A 15,083-nucleotide genomic window follows, 5' to 3' on the forward strand; every position below is an offset into this window, starting at 1 on the left:
ATATATATATACATACGTGTGTGTGTGCGTGGGTGTGGGTGTGTGTGTGTGTGTTTATCTTGTTTTTCCGTTTAGTCGATTGTATGAGTGCGAACCCGCAGTTCGTGGCAGTCGGGTGTGGTGTGTTCAATGACACCTCATAAATTCTGAAATCAACTGCATTTATAGAGTACAATACAGGCACTTTAAAACAACCACCGCAGTATACAAAGAGCTGTGCATGGAGCAACTATCATATAAACAACAATAAAACAATAAATTAAAAACAAAGACAGTAGAAAGTACAAAAATAGTGAATGAGTAAACGAGAGTGATCGTGTTCTTTTTTTCCCTTTTACTGTGTATATAGTTGTAAAGTTGGATTATTGGGATTATCATTTTATCATCGTGCTTTAGTTCAAATTCCGATATGATCCCACTTGTATATTTTGAGTATTACAAAACATAACACAACACATTCACATGGGTGATGGCGATTGTGAAACCGTCTCCCAAGCGCGCCTGTCCCCTGTCATATTAATGATGTCCATCCTTCCATTTTATGCGTAATATCGCATTCGGGGTTCAGGTAGAGCGTCAGACGGCTTGGGGTGAAAGGCAGCTTAACTTCAACGTTTTAAATGCTCGTCTTTACCATCATGGTGGACAATTCCTGTAGATTTCGGTACATCCTTTTCTGAGCACGCTTTCGATTTAGTCTGAAGCACCGTGACAGCTCTCATGCAAATTTCTCAAATTATGCAGTTTTAGGGGACACTGATGCGAGGGATGAATATTAATGACTATTTCTGTGAAATTCATCTATGAATGAGCTGGGTCAAACATTAAACACGCACAAAGCACAATAGTTCTCTGACAGTATCAATTCATAGTGACTTTTGAGTTTGTTTTAAAATATCTCATTAGACTGGGCAGGTGTACCTAATTGAGTGTCCAAAGAGTGTACGCTTGTATTTATTTATTTATTTTTTGACTCATGAAACAAATGTCAGCTACTTGTTTCTTTCCTTCTTCGTGAGCTATAAATGGTGCACAACAGAAAGCGGTAAAGCGAGAAAACGAGCCAAACTAAATGGAAATCGATGTTTAAAAAGAACAAAATACGGGAGACTTATTCCAATCCAAATTTATTTGGAAGGGCCCCACATTACAGTTTACTGAAAAATCTTTATCCAAGTTGCCAAAGATGTAATAGTTTCTTCGTCACTTTATATAAGCAACTTTATAAAGGCAAACCCCCCCATGTGCTGTTAGGTGGAGCACCAAAGCTTGATGGACCGTAACGGCGCGACACCTTTTGTTTTTTCCTCTGATAGCGCTCCTCTTGATTTAACACGCCAATTGATGAGGAAGATGATAAGGTACTGCACTGCCGGCCGGTGACAAATATACTTTAGATATGACACAAAATTCACAAAAATATAACGTTGCATCCTGACGCCAAGGTGGATCTAAAAATGATTTATGCTGAGATAAAAATATACTTTTAAGGAGAAAAATCTGTTGTGACATCTAATGGTTGAATGGAAACAAACAAGTGCAATTTTTCTAACCGCTCTTAATTCGTCCTTTTTGTTGGTGAGTAAGTAACCTGTGTGGTTGGACCTGATCACGAAAAATTGAAAGAATGGTTCCACTCTTTTGTTCCATTCATTTATCTTGCTCTCACTTTATTCTTTACTTCGCTTCAGCGCCTCTCCACATTTCCTCTGGGATGCAACGTTTTTACGGGAAACCCTCCAAATGACATGTTTGGCGAGTCCTTGTAGTGAGCGCAAACCATTTTCAACACTTCGAGTTGCTCAATAATTTGTGTTCTGCCCTTGCCACATCCCCGCTGCGGCGAGACAGACAGACAACTCCTTCAATGACCACAGTTGTCGATTATTCTTGCAATTTATTCACCTTAGAGGTCAGTCAAGAAGGTGCCAACCTGTCACAAACACACAAAAACACTTACACGCAGTTGCAAAATAAAACACAACAAAACAATTTGCCCCAACTGTGTGCTACGTGACGAACAGTTGACTAAGCTCGCAATCGCGAGCTCACGCGCTAATCGCTTGCTTAAATGCTCATCGTAAACAAATACATGTTTTTATAACGTCTTTCAAATGTAAATTCACATATGGCATAATATTTACAACATACAAACGTACAGCCTGTGCTTGGCTCAGAACACGACGCTGCAGTCCATCTTTCGTAGCTTCTCTGTATGACGCTAAACAAAAAGTTTCTCACGCAACAATATGGGGCTTGCCTTTACATACATAACAAAAATTACTTTACAAAATAAAGCAGCTGCGTAACTATAGAAACAAAAATAAATTTTATATGGCTCTTCAGAAGTGTGAATCATTTGTGAGGGGGAATATTGATTTGTGGAAATTGACCAAATTTGGACATAAGCGGTCTTGGTCTGACGCCAGCGACACATGCATATTTGCATAACTCTGGCAGATAAAAAGAAAATCAGCACTTCAATGAAGAGAACAGAATGTCGCTTTTATTTGGATTATTCAGTCATGCAAAATCCAAAGTCCCCGCCAAAAAAAAAAAAAAAATGTCTGAAGTGAAGGAACGAGCAAGGTGAATCATATGTTGAGAGAATGTGAGTGGGCTTCGCTCCAACTGAGATGTGAAGTGTTTGTCAAGGCACAAGTAGATAAATTATATCCAGCCACAGCTCTCATTTGTTAATCCTTGTGTTTAGCAATGTGACTCAACGATGCTACTTTGATTTTCCGGACCACCCTTCCAGGGTAATTCATGTTGATTTGCTGCACAAGTACTGCAATTACAAGACGCTTTCATTGGCGGTTTGACTTACATCCACTTAGCTTCAGTATCTGCTCTTCTGTCGCCCCCGTTGCTTGAGATTTTTCAAAGCAAGGCGCTCAGTGCCAGCGAAGGGGGAAAATATTGGAAGAACAAAATGAAATAAGACTGCAATCGTCAATATTGGCAAACACCACCTCGGCCCGGGCTTCAGTACCCGGGAACATTTTTTTCTCTTAAATCTAGATCATGTGGTCACCAACTCTTGTGACATTGAAAGCTACGGTATGTGAAGCAGACCGAATCATGTGAAGGGCTACTTGTTTCGTCGAACCTTTTCGGAACAGTTCTCATTTGGGTTAGCATGTGTACAGCCCTTTGTATGCGGCGACGGTTGCTTTTTAAGTGATCTCTAAATAAAGATGACACGTAACATTGCATATATTGCCCTCAAGTAATCATGATTCTGTCACATTTATTAGTTGTACATTTAACGACACTTTTTTAAAAACAAGCACCAGACACTTGAGTCACAATGAGTTGTGTTTGTGCCAATGTGCCATTCCAGATATTTCAAAACCCATCCATAGATCATTTTTCAGTACTGTAGTGCAGAGGTGCCCTACCATTTTTGACCGAAGATACTTTTCAGGACAACAATCTCCCGCGATCGACCGTTACCGAAGGTGCACACATACAAACACGCACGCACACACGCATGCCCTGAGTGAGCACCAGCCACAACGGAACCTACCAGGAACGAAACAGAAAAATAAAGTAGGGACAACAATTTGTGAGTCATTCAGCAGTTTCTAAAACTGGCTCAGTAGTACCCACTATATTTTTTTTCAACAAAGCAACCCTGTTTGAACGTTTCATCTAGAGCTATGAAAATTGGGAGGCATATGTAAATGGCCAAGAGCTACAAAAAAGTCTTCAAGAGTCATGCATTAAAACCTAACAGGGAGTCTGCCATTTTGATTTTACTTTTGGAATTTGGCACCAATTTGTACCTTTTTCAAAGGTTATAGTTGAACAAACTCCTCCTTGAAAACATATCCACTCATCTTCAAATGTTGCTTTTTTTTCATCTAAAGTGGTTGAAGATGAAAAGTTATTATTATTATTGTTATTATGATTATTCCCGTTAACTGGTAAGAGAAGTGACTGCAGATAATCTGTCCTTCCCACGCTGAGCACCCGTATATGTTTTTGTGAGCTTTAGTGATTATTTTGAGTTGTTTTGTTTATTTCTCTCATGCAAGGAGACAGACATTATTCCAACAACTGGGAGGCATAAAGATAAAGAGACGATGGAGATGCACTGCAGTTAGTAGAGAGCCCCAGGCTCATGAAACCCAGCGATGTCTGCTTGTTTTACTAGCTATTGCATTAGTTATACATACTGAGCAGCTGCAGGTGCGGATAGAGTTAACCATCCATTCAAGACGGAAATCCATTTTGAAGAACTAACAGGGTCACCCACCCACTTTGGAAATGTACTTGCTTATTTTTACTTCTCTTTATTTTGTCTTTTAGGTGCAATTTGGAATGTTGAGCACATTCGCCTCACACTTCTGAAGTTTTGGGTTTGAATTTAAAATGTACAAAAAAAAAAAAAGTTAAGAAATATAATAGCATACATCGAAAGAAAACAAACATGTTCTCAGTGTGAAAATAAATGGCGGTATATTATATGGCGACCTCAAGATTATATCACGGTTTCCTCACAATTTCTGTGCACGTTCGTATGTCTGTGTTGAGGTTTAACATTTCCGTGACTAATGCAATGCAGTCGGAGTCTCGCCAGCCACCGCCGTGGAGTCTGCTGCGGTCAGCTGGTCCCGCAGCCTTTTGGGGCACAGCATTACCATAAGAACACCGTTAATGACCTTGTCATTTACACATCTTAATTAGAAGAGTTGTGCCCTCTGAACATGTTTCCAGATGATTTATACATCACGACGGTGAGCCCGCCGAGTACAGGTAAAGGAAACTGTTCATAATTTAGGGAGCTTACATGGTAGATAAACAATAGCTCAACTCAACTATATTTCTCGAGCACTTAAAAAAAAACCAGCGCTGTACACAAAGTGCTGTACATGGAGCAAAAATAATTTGGACAACAGCAAACAATAAAAGAAATGAATAACAAAGGCAGTAGAAAGCACAAAAACAGTACAACCCAAAATGGAGTCTCATGCTGAGTCAAAAACCAAATAAAAATGAGTTTTAAGACGAGCTTTAAAGATGGGCAGCGAGGGGGCTTGCCGACATTCAGCGGGAGGGACCGGCAACAGAAAAGGCTCCATCCCCTCTGAGCCTCCGCTTAGTTTTTGGTACACAAACAATAGAATAAAATCAAATCATAGAATCTTAAAAAGAACCCTAAATGTATTGGGAGCCAGTGAAGGGATGCTAGAAGTAGGAATTTTGTGCTCCCTCCTACGAGTACCAGTCAAGAGGCGAGCAGCAGCATTTTGGACCAACTGGAGACGCTTAATGGAGGGTTGAGAATGCATCGTTGAGGATAGGGAGGAGAAGTCTCCAAGTAGGGCCATGATAGGGGAAAGTAGCTTCTCCCGTGACCTTCTACCAAAAGTGTTCAACTCAGGTGCCGTACCAGAATAGATGTGTGGAATTATCTGTCATGGTTGAACTGTGTGTGCAGGCGCCGGTGTCCGTGAAGCTCATGAGGTGTATTTATAGGTGGGGATAGGTTTTCCATGTCGCACTTTCAATTGAATTAACTGTATCTTAGAGTTGGAAGACATGGCGAATGTGTTGCTGTAAATGGACAGTTTTGTGATGTGGTGTTATGACTTTTGCGGGTAGGTCAAAGGTCATGTAGCATCCACTGCTAAAAAAGCTACGCCCGGGCCGGTTTATCCCCTCACTTTCCATCTTACAAATACAGTCTGTCTGTGAGTTGACCGCAGAATGCCACACAGTCGCAGCCTTAATCCTCAGGTCTCATCTCTGGCTTTGAATAATGAAATGTCCTGATTTAATGGTTTGAATTAATGAGGGAGCCATGACTAAACAGTAATCCCTGGAAAGAATTAAAAGCTTTTGTGTTTTATTCAGTAACCACTGGGGCTGCTAATATGCTTCTGCAAGCCCTCTGTCATCCTCCATATTTCACTCAATCCTTCTCACGCGTACACACACACACACACACACACACATGCGCCCATGCATACACACGCTCACACACTGCAGTCACTGCAACGAGTGTCAATTTGAATCAGTTCTGAAGAGCACGTTTTGAATATCGGGCTGAAATTATTTCTTATTTGCATCAGTTTGCCAGGTAACCAATGTCAGATAGTTACACGCAGGTGACACGTTACGTCACGGCAAAAGCACAAACTGAGCTATGATAAACGTTTACAGTACGTACCTTTGATTGCTCAACTTTCTGGAACACAATAAATACTTTTCAAAAGTTTACAGTATCTGGAATTTTGATGAGAACACAATACATCTTTGTTGAGGTGGACCCTACTGACAAATTCAGTGCTCCAAACCTCTTTTTGCCTTCACATTTGAGGGTAAAGCCACAAATGAGACCAGGTTCAACAGGTTCCATTTGAATTACTGAAATTTATAATCCACGTGTCTTTGATGTTCGTAGATAAACAGAGCAAAGGCAATTGTGCAGGTGGTGCCGCCGTAGCTGCGATGTAGCGACTGACAATTCACCAGGCCGACAGACCAGACCGGTGAAAAAGGTCATTTCTTTGGAAATAGTCCACGTTGTCGGAGTCGTTCCCATGATAGTAGTGCTGATAACTCACTAAAATGGAATCTGTTGGTGCCTGTGATGCATTGCTGTTTCACCGCCACTGGCGTTAATTCATTACAGAATAACCAGGCAGAGATTACAGCTTTGTATTCCTTGACAATGTCACGCAGGCCTGCGCCATCCAGATAATTATGAGTCGAGAGCTACGGTCTCAGAATGAGAAAGCTCTCAGAGCTCATCTCATTCTTCTGAATGGGCTTCTGTCAGATACTGACAAAGAGTGACCTTGTGCTTGGAAAATCACACTGAATTAACCATGGAGCAGATATCACTTAGACACCCTGGCTGCGTTCCTCTCGAGGGCCTCCAGTCAGCTTTCAAAAATGAATAAACTCAAACGGTCGAAATTATTCCCTCCCCGAGCCGACTCCCCTCCTGGCTCCCCGCGGAGGCTCCTGCCGCACCAAAGCGGCATGCTAACCATTCCACACCTCTTGTTTCCGATTTATCTATCTGAAGCCCGAAAATATTGGCATCGTCCAGTATGTAATCCAGTCATAAAGTCTTACGCTTGTTTTTGGGGGCCCCCACTATTGGCCAACAAAGTCTCGTCCAAAATGGTGAAGCATTAAAAGGCAAAATAAGTAAAAACAAAAGGCCCAAGGGGAAAAGTCCATTGTTCAGAACTGTGTTTTTCTGTTTATGCATCTCTCTATTAAAAGATTTTGTACAATACATCTTCATTGATACAGCGCTTCCACAACAGCCACAGCTGTAACAAAGTGCTTTACAGAACAGTGAACCTATAATAACAAAATAGGGGAATAGGACCCAACACAAAACAGAAGACAAGGTCATGCAATCATAACCACGAATCCTGCGTACACCTTGTTGTTAGAGGCAGATCAAAGAGGAGAAAGTCAAAGTGTCCTTTCACCAGTGGGTCAGAGACGTCACGCTCAAAACGTGCATGACGTACCACACGTCTGCTACAAGTTAAGTTCGAAAGTAAACAAGAAGCTGTAGCGTCCATTGACAAAAAAAAAGAGATTGGTTGACTTCTCCTGTCTCGTGTAAATCCGCTTCAATTCCAAGCGCCGACTCTCAGTTCCAAATAGGCATCCGCTCTCCACACCGACGCTCCTCTCTCCTCATCCTCAGCTCCAGCAGCCATCCATCCAGCGGCACCAACGCAGACTGTTCGACAGCGCCAACATCTCCGCTGAACAAAATGGGGCAGAGAAAAGTGCTGCCTATTACAGGCGCAAAAAAACACAAGCGCTCCACGGCTATTGAGCGCCGATTGTCAAATAGCGGCGACTTATATATAAGTATATAATATATATATATATATATATATATATATATATCTCGATACATGCAGTGCGATACGATTTAAGAACGATACCGTGCATTTTAAAGTGGCATGATTCGATTTGGTTCAATTTGATGCGATCACATCTTTTTAATGAAATCAATTTTCCGATTCAAATCGTTTTTCGTGACACCTCTAGTATTTCATATCAGTGTTATTCTAGATTGTGATCTCTCATCTGTCGAATCCAATTTGAGCAAAGTAATTGCATGTTCGGAATTTGTCTTTCACAGCCACTCACAGAAAATGAAAAGCTAATTGTTTCTTCTGCACTCTGGCTGATTGCAGCTGTTGAAGCCAACCTGCATGCACTTGGTGGCTCTCTTCAGGCTACAAATAAAGATCTCATTTGCTTAATTGAACATTCAAGCGGAGAGGTGGTCACTCAATTGCGACATACATGAATGAATTAATTTAAAAAAAATTGGGGACAAAACATAAGGAAAAAAAGAACTCAACAGCATAAAATTAAATGAACAAAATAATGACAATAACATTTGGTGCATATTCAAAAAGGATGAGAAAGACGTAAAACATTTCTATTCCCATTTCTTGTAACCCGCCATAATTATTATTTTCTATGTACATCAAAATTTTTATCTCATAATAAATTGTTATTATATATATAAGTTGTATCTACAGTATTGAACACTCATGAAAAAAACAAAAGCCCGCTACCTATGTAATATGTAAATAGATGTATTTATTTACTGTCTCATATAACGATAATCTATTCTATATTCATATTGTTCTGTAGCTCCTTTATTTATGTTTTTTTTTAAATTGCCGTAGGCCTCCAGTGAATTTGCCCTGGATTTGTCCAACGACAATGTACCGCTAGGATTCCTAAACTCATGTGCAATTATAGTCCTGGATAGCAAGGACATGACTTGTCGAGCTCCCTCTAAATGGAAGATGCCTTTTCGCCTGAGAAAAACAACCTTGTCTACAACTTGAGTTCAGAGAATACTTTTCGCTCCACCCTGCCAACAGTGATGTCTATTAGTCTTCTCAGAAGGGGAGGAAAACTCTCCCTTCTCACGTCAGGACGACTGGAGCTCAGCAAGTAAATGCGAGGAGCATTCCATGTGGTCACCTTGGAAACGACTATAAGGGGCCTCATCATCCCTGCCAGTGCAAGTTTGTTCCTTGACGGTTAAAAATACCAAAATCAAATCAAATAACCACGTTGCAGTAAACTGCATTAAGTGATCAATCATACTCATAAGGAAAACTGCATTTAAGATCGCTTCCACTGTTTCTGTATTCTAATCGACCAAGTAAGGTGATCAATTAACGTCAGCTATTTTTCAAGTGAAAATGAAGGGCCAGCATCCAAGGACGGACTTGACTCACGAAAAGTGAAGTCATTGAATTGCATTGCGATTCCGAAGCTACGCAGCAAATCTATGTTCACTCTGCAGATCATAAAGCCCAATTCGGAATTGTTTCTCATATCGGGTTTGCGCGTGCGTGCGTGTGTGTGTGTGTGTGTGTGTGTGTGTGTGTGTGTGTGTGCGTGTGCGTGTGCGTGTGTGTGTGTGTGGTTGCGGTTGTTCACAATGGCTTGAAAATTGCAACTGTTATCTGACTATCAGTGTGAGCGTACTACAGCCTCAAAATACAAAGATGACTGCCGCTCTGGCATTGATGGTTTGAAATGTAGTTGAGCGAAATCATAACAAGCAATGGAGAGAATGGGAACGCTTATATATGTTCTCTCAACTTTCTGTTTGAGTTGAAGGTGAATGCACTCACTATCACAATCGTGCTCTTTTAAATGGAAAAGCAACATCGGTGAATCGTTGCAGCAGGCAGGTCAACTGCACAGAGCAACCGAGTGCTCAATCAGCCTGCCATGCATGTTTTTGGAATGCGGGAGGAAACTGGAGTACCCGTAGAAAACCCACGCATGCAAGAACATGCAAACTCCAACCCGGTTCAACTGCACTGTGAGGTTGACGCTCAAACCACTGGCCCACCGGGCCGCCTATTTAATCCCAAACAACAAAATCTAATACATCGCAATTTACATGCGTGGATTGAAGAGTTCAATGGAAAGCGTCAGCTATGACTCAATCTACAATGCTTGGAAAAAGTATTTGCCCCGCTCCTGATTTCTGTGTTCTTTGCATATTGATCAAACACAAAGTTTGCAGTTCATCAAAACAATTTTAATATCACACAGACTACCCAAGGAAATACAAAATGTGTCAATGAATGGCCCAGGTTGAATTTGAAGAACTGCTGAGCAAAAATGCGATATATAGCACACATTGGCAAAAAACCCCCCCAAAAACCCCAAAGTGGAATTGGGTTACTTCTGCCCGCGGCCTTGTCGTCTGTCTGTAATGAAGGCATATTCAGACACATTAATGAAGCATCCTTGTCCAAATTCATCTGACAAAACACAGCTACACAAAACAAGATTTCGACCAACCCCCCCATCCTCCTAGACTCGATCGCTTTGACCTTCTGATCTCATTTCACCTGTATTCAACAAGCTGCAAATCTCATCAAATTCTATCAAGGCCATACTCCTCCACACACACACAAAAACAACTGTGCGAATTTCCAGCATATAGTATTTGCAAGAGGAGAAATACGGTCTCAAAATTGGCTTTCTAATTCGATATTTCGGAGTGTCTGCACAGAATTTAGTGTGCCAAATTGTGCACCTCCACAGAGACGCACTTCATAAAAAGGGCGAGTCCAGTCACAACTCCTTCCAGAAAAATGGCCCAAATGCAGCCCCGCACCCGTCCGGCCCACCGCGATCGACCAAACGAGGCTGGTGGGTACATCTTGCAAAAGTAGCCTTTTGAATTGTCGTAAGCATGAACCTGAGTAACGCAAGATTTTATTTCTAACGTCATCATGCATCGATTAAACCCGTAACCTGACCTCAACCTTCATCTTCATATGAACTTTAACCCCTTCTCTTTCCTGAACCTCACAGTCAAGTCTTAACCCTCAAAGTGTCTCATGAATACATTGCGAAGAGACTCGGAGGCTTATCTGCATATTTATCCAGCCGCACGTTGAGAAGCTTTTCACATGGCACACACGCACAAATTAAATCAATGCAGATACAAGATGGAAGTGAAGGACAAAATAAGATCTTGTATAATTAGACCGCGAATGCTTTGATTGTTTGGTTTCAGATGTCACTTGTTCCCTCCGGGGGCCTGGGCTGTGTTGACACCATGGATGTCACACTCCCGTCATGGAAAATATGAACTCATTGTGGAATGACCCTGTTGGCATTCCAAGCGGGTACAATAAATCCAAGGTGATACTTTTAGGTCAGGGTTTTTTTTTTTTTTTGTCGCCACGTTTTAGTTACCGTTTTCCTTGGAGGGCAGTCGTGAGTGAAACCATATAAAGAAGTCAAGAATAACGGTTTATTCACCTATTGTTTAAGTTACTGTAATGAGAGGTTTGCTCACAAGACAATGCTTACACTGTCACTCTTATTGATCACAAATGGGAATTTGAAATTTTGGTGGTGATTTTAGCAAGCATCATGAAAATATCTTTGATATGCTTTCGCGGGCCACATTAAATGATGTGGCGGGCCAGATCAGGACCCCGTGCCTTGAGTTTGACACCCATGATTTAGGGCATCATTAGGCAGTAGAGACATCAAGAAGCAGAGCCACCGGATCACAGCACATTCTAAACATTAACACGCTGCTTACATATGCAGCAACCTTGATTGATCAGTGACACGCTATAATCAAGACGATTTTTCAGCCCACAGATTTTACCAATGAACTTCTAATATCGTCTTCAATGTGATCGAGTAAAAGGTGAGACTTCCTGAGTTGGTTGAAAATGACAGACGGATGTTTTTTTTTTTCCCTTTTGTCAAAGTACTTTTGAAACATTTTTGTCTACGTTTCGAATTTTGACGGTGAATATTTGGTATCAAATGTGCGTCTCCCAAAGAAAAGCTTCCGGTTTTACTTGACAGCTGATTCAAGGAAGTGAAAATAGTGACAATCACAGCCATGGATTTAAATTGCCCTTTCACGAAGACTGTTAGCACATAACTCATCAGCCACGCATAATGGCACTGCACTGTGGCGCAGCACTCATTATAACGCTGCAAATTCATCTTTGCCGTTGGCTGGCTGGTGTTAATCAAGTAAAAAAAAGAGAAGTACGTTTCCTGAAATACCCACATTTGTATTGGGATCAAGAGGCTGAACCAGCGTGACAATGTGAACTGTACTCCTACGACACGTTTGGTTGGCGGCGAAGTATAACTGAAGAATTAATCTTTTGTCTGGAGCCGTTTGAAACAGAGACACGTTAACGAAACGGTGATGGAAGAAGTGCGAGACATTTTTGTCTACGTTTCGAATTTTGACGGTGAATATTTGGTATCAAATGTGCGTCTCCCAAAGAAAAGCTTCCGGTTTTACTTGACAGCTGATTCAAGGAAGTGAAAATAGTGACAATCACAGCCATGGATTTAAATTGCCCTTTCACGAAGACTGTTAGCACATAACTCATCAGCCACGCATAATGGCACTGCACTGTGGCGCAGCACTCATTATAACGCTGCAAATTCATCTTTGCCGTTGGCTGGCTGGTGTTAATCAAGTAAAAAAAAGAGAAGTACGTTTCCTGAAATACCCACATTTGTATTGGGATCAAGAGGCTGAACCAGCGTGACAATGTGAACTGTACTCCTACGACACGTTTGGTTGGCGGCGAAGTATAACTGAAGAATTAATTTTTTTGTCTTTAGCCGTTTGAAACAGAGACACGTTAACGAAACGGTGATGGAAGAAGTGCGTAGAGTAAATACTGGCTGATGTTTTAGCCACACTCACACCCACAAAAAAAATCAGGACTTGGTGAAGAACACTCGAACGCTTTGTTGCCGCAAGTGGGTCATCCAAAGTTCTGAGTTGCGCATGCTTTCAGCATGTCTCTTCAGACACGTCTGACTTCACTTTTCACGATCTTTAAAAAATCCAAATCATTGAAATATTCGTCATGTTTAGAGGAGTGGCCAAGTTTTCCATCACAATTTTGCCCAAAAGCTTGTTGATCATCTTCGCCATTGGCTGGCTGGTGTTAATCAAGTAAAAAAAAAAAAAAAAGAAAGTACGTTTCCTGAAATACCCACATTTGTATTGGGATCAAGAGGCTGAACCAGCGTGACAATGTGAACTGTACTCCTACGACACGTTTGGTTGGCGGCGAAGTATAACTGAAGAATTAATTTTTTTGTCTTTAGCCGTTTGAAACAGAGACACGGTAACAACGGTGATGGAAGAAGTGCGTAGAGTAAATACTGGCTGATGTTTTAGCCACACTCACACCCACAAAAAAAATCAGGACTTGGTGAAGAACACTCGAACGCTTTGTTGCCGCAAGTGGGTCATCCAAAGTTCTGAGTTGCGCATGCTTTCAGCATGTCTCTTCAGACACGTCTGACTTCACTTTTCACGATCTTTAAAAAATCCAAATCATTGAAATATTCGTCATGTTTAGAGGAGTGGCCAAGTTTTCCATCACAATTTTGCCCAAAAGCTTGTTGAGGGCAACAAAAACATCTGAATCCGTCTATTGTACTATATTTGGCTTTGCATGGGTTACATAAAATGAATAATAATTCCGGCGAAGTATAACTGAAGAATTAATTTTTTTGTCTTTAGCCGTTTGAAACAGAGACACGTTAACGAAACGGTGATGGAAGAACTGCGTGGACTAAATACTGGCTGATGTTTTCGCCACACCCGCACCCACAAAAAAATCAGGAAAGGCAACTTGGTGAAGAACACTCGAACGCTTTGTTGCCGCAAGTGGGTCATCCAAAGTTCTGAGTTGCGCATGCTTTCAGCATGTCTCTTCAGACACGTCTGACTTCACTTTTCACGGTCTTTAAAAAAGCAGATGTGAGACAAAATCCAAATCATTGAAATACTCGTCATGTTAAGAGGAGTGGCGAAGTTTCCCATCACAATTTTGCCCAAAAGCTTGTTGAAGGCAACAAAAACAACATCTGAATCTGTCTATAGTATATTTGGCTTTGCATGGGTTACATAAAATGAATAATAATTCCAACCTTGCACTACAAGCTCGTGCTTTGAAAAAATTAATTTACATTCCACCCTGGAAAAAAAGACACGTCATCAGTTATTCAAGGCTCCAACTCAATAGGACATGACGATGTACAGTACCACGTGCAAAATTCTTTCCGCAACGGCGTGAACACAAAATACACAAAAGCAGAGATATCCACATTTATCACGTGAATCATAAAACGATTTTTATGAGATGAAGAGCTAGAAAGAGTCGACTTTATTGTTTCCATTTTCTTATTTTGTTTTCTTAATGAGTTGTAATAAGTGGATGCCCAGCATAGCGCATTTAGCTCGAAATATATGGTGTCTTTCCAACGAGAAAACAAGCAAAAACGATTTATTATTTTATAGTTTGGGCCCTACAGTGGTTGCGCAAGCCCGGCCCGATAAACCACAGCAATAACAAGCACGTAATTACTTGATAGATTTTCTTTTGGGGACCTCACATTTTGCACTTTATCACGGTCATTAACTGCATTTATAATGCGGCTGATTTAGTTTCGGGTTCATTCTTATTCATATTGTGAGGGAAAAGTGTATTAAGGAAAATAAAATTGTGCTGCCTTTCCGTCTTTGAACAAAGGTGAATGATCATGCGTCAGGGATGGAGAGAATAGGAGACCATTATCTCAAAGTCGTTGATGAATCACCGTCCTACGCAAAGCATGGCTCAGTAATGGCCCCATTCATATCCTGCATCATGTAATTCCTGCAGAAATGGGTTGACGGGGTGTATGAATCACGGGGGGGATGCAGACCTGACTTCCCAAATCCAAAAACTGAATTGGGGACGGTAGACTCATGAATGCGTCATGCGTAGAGCAAGTTGAAGGTTCAAGGCAAACATTAATTTTGACTGAAGATGTCACAATATTATTGCGGTGTGTATTTGGAAATCTTTATATTTTTTTCCAATTCAAGATGATGTTGAATTTTTGCCCTTTTCTGTTAACTGGTCTTTTGATGGCGGCGCGGGCACCCGCAGCGGCTCCTCTCTCTACTGTGATTGAAAGGAAAGAAATGTAATCTGCGCTGTATATTGCACATTTGACAATAAAGTTGACTTGAACTTGAACTT

Source organism: Hippocampus comes, unplaced genomic scaffold, assembly GCF_001891065.2.
Source record: "Hippocampus comes isolate QL1 unplaced genomic scaffold, H_comes_QL1_v1.1 scaffold21, whole genome shotgun sequence".
Classification (NCBI taxonomy): domain Eukaryota; kingdom Metazoa; phylum Chordata; class Actinopteri; order Syngnathiformes; family Syngnathidae; genus Hippocampus; species Hippocampus comes.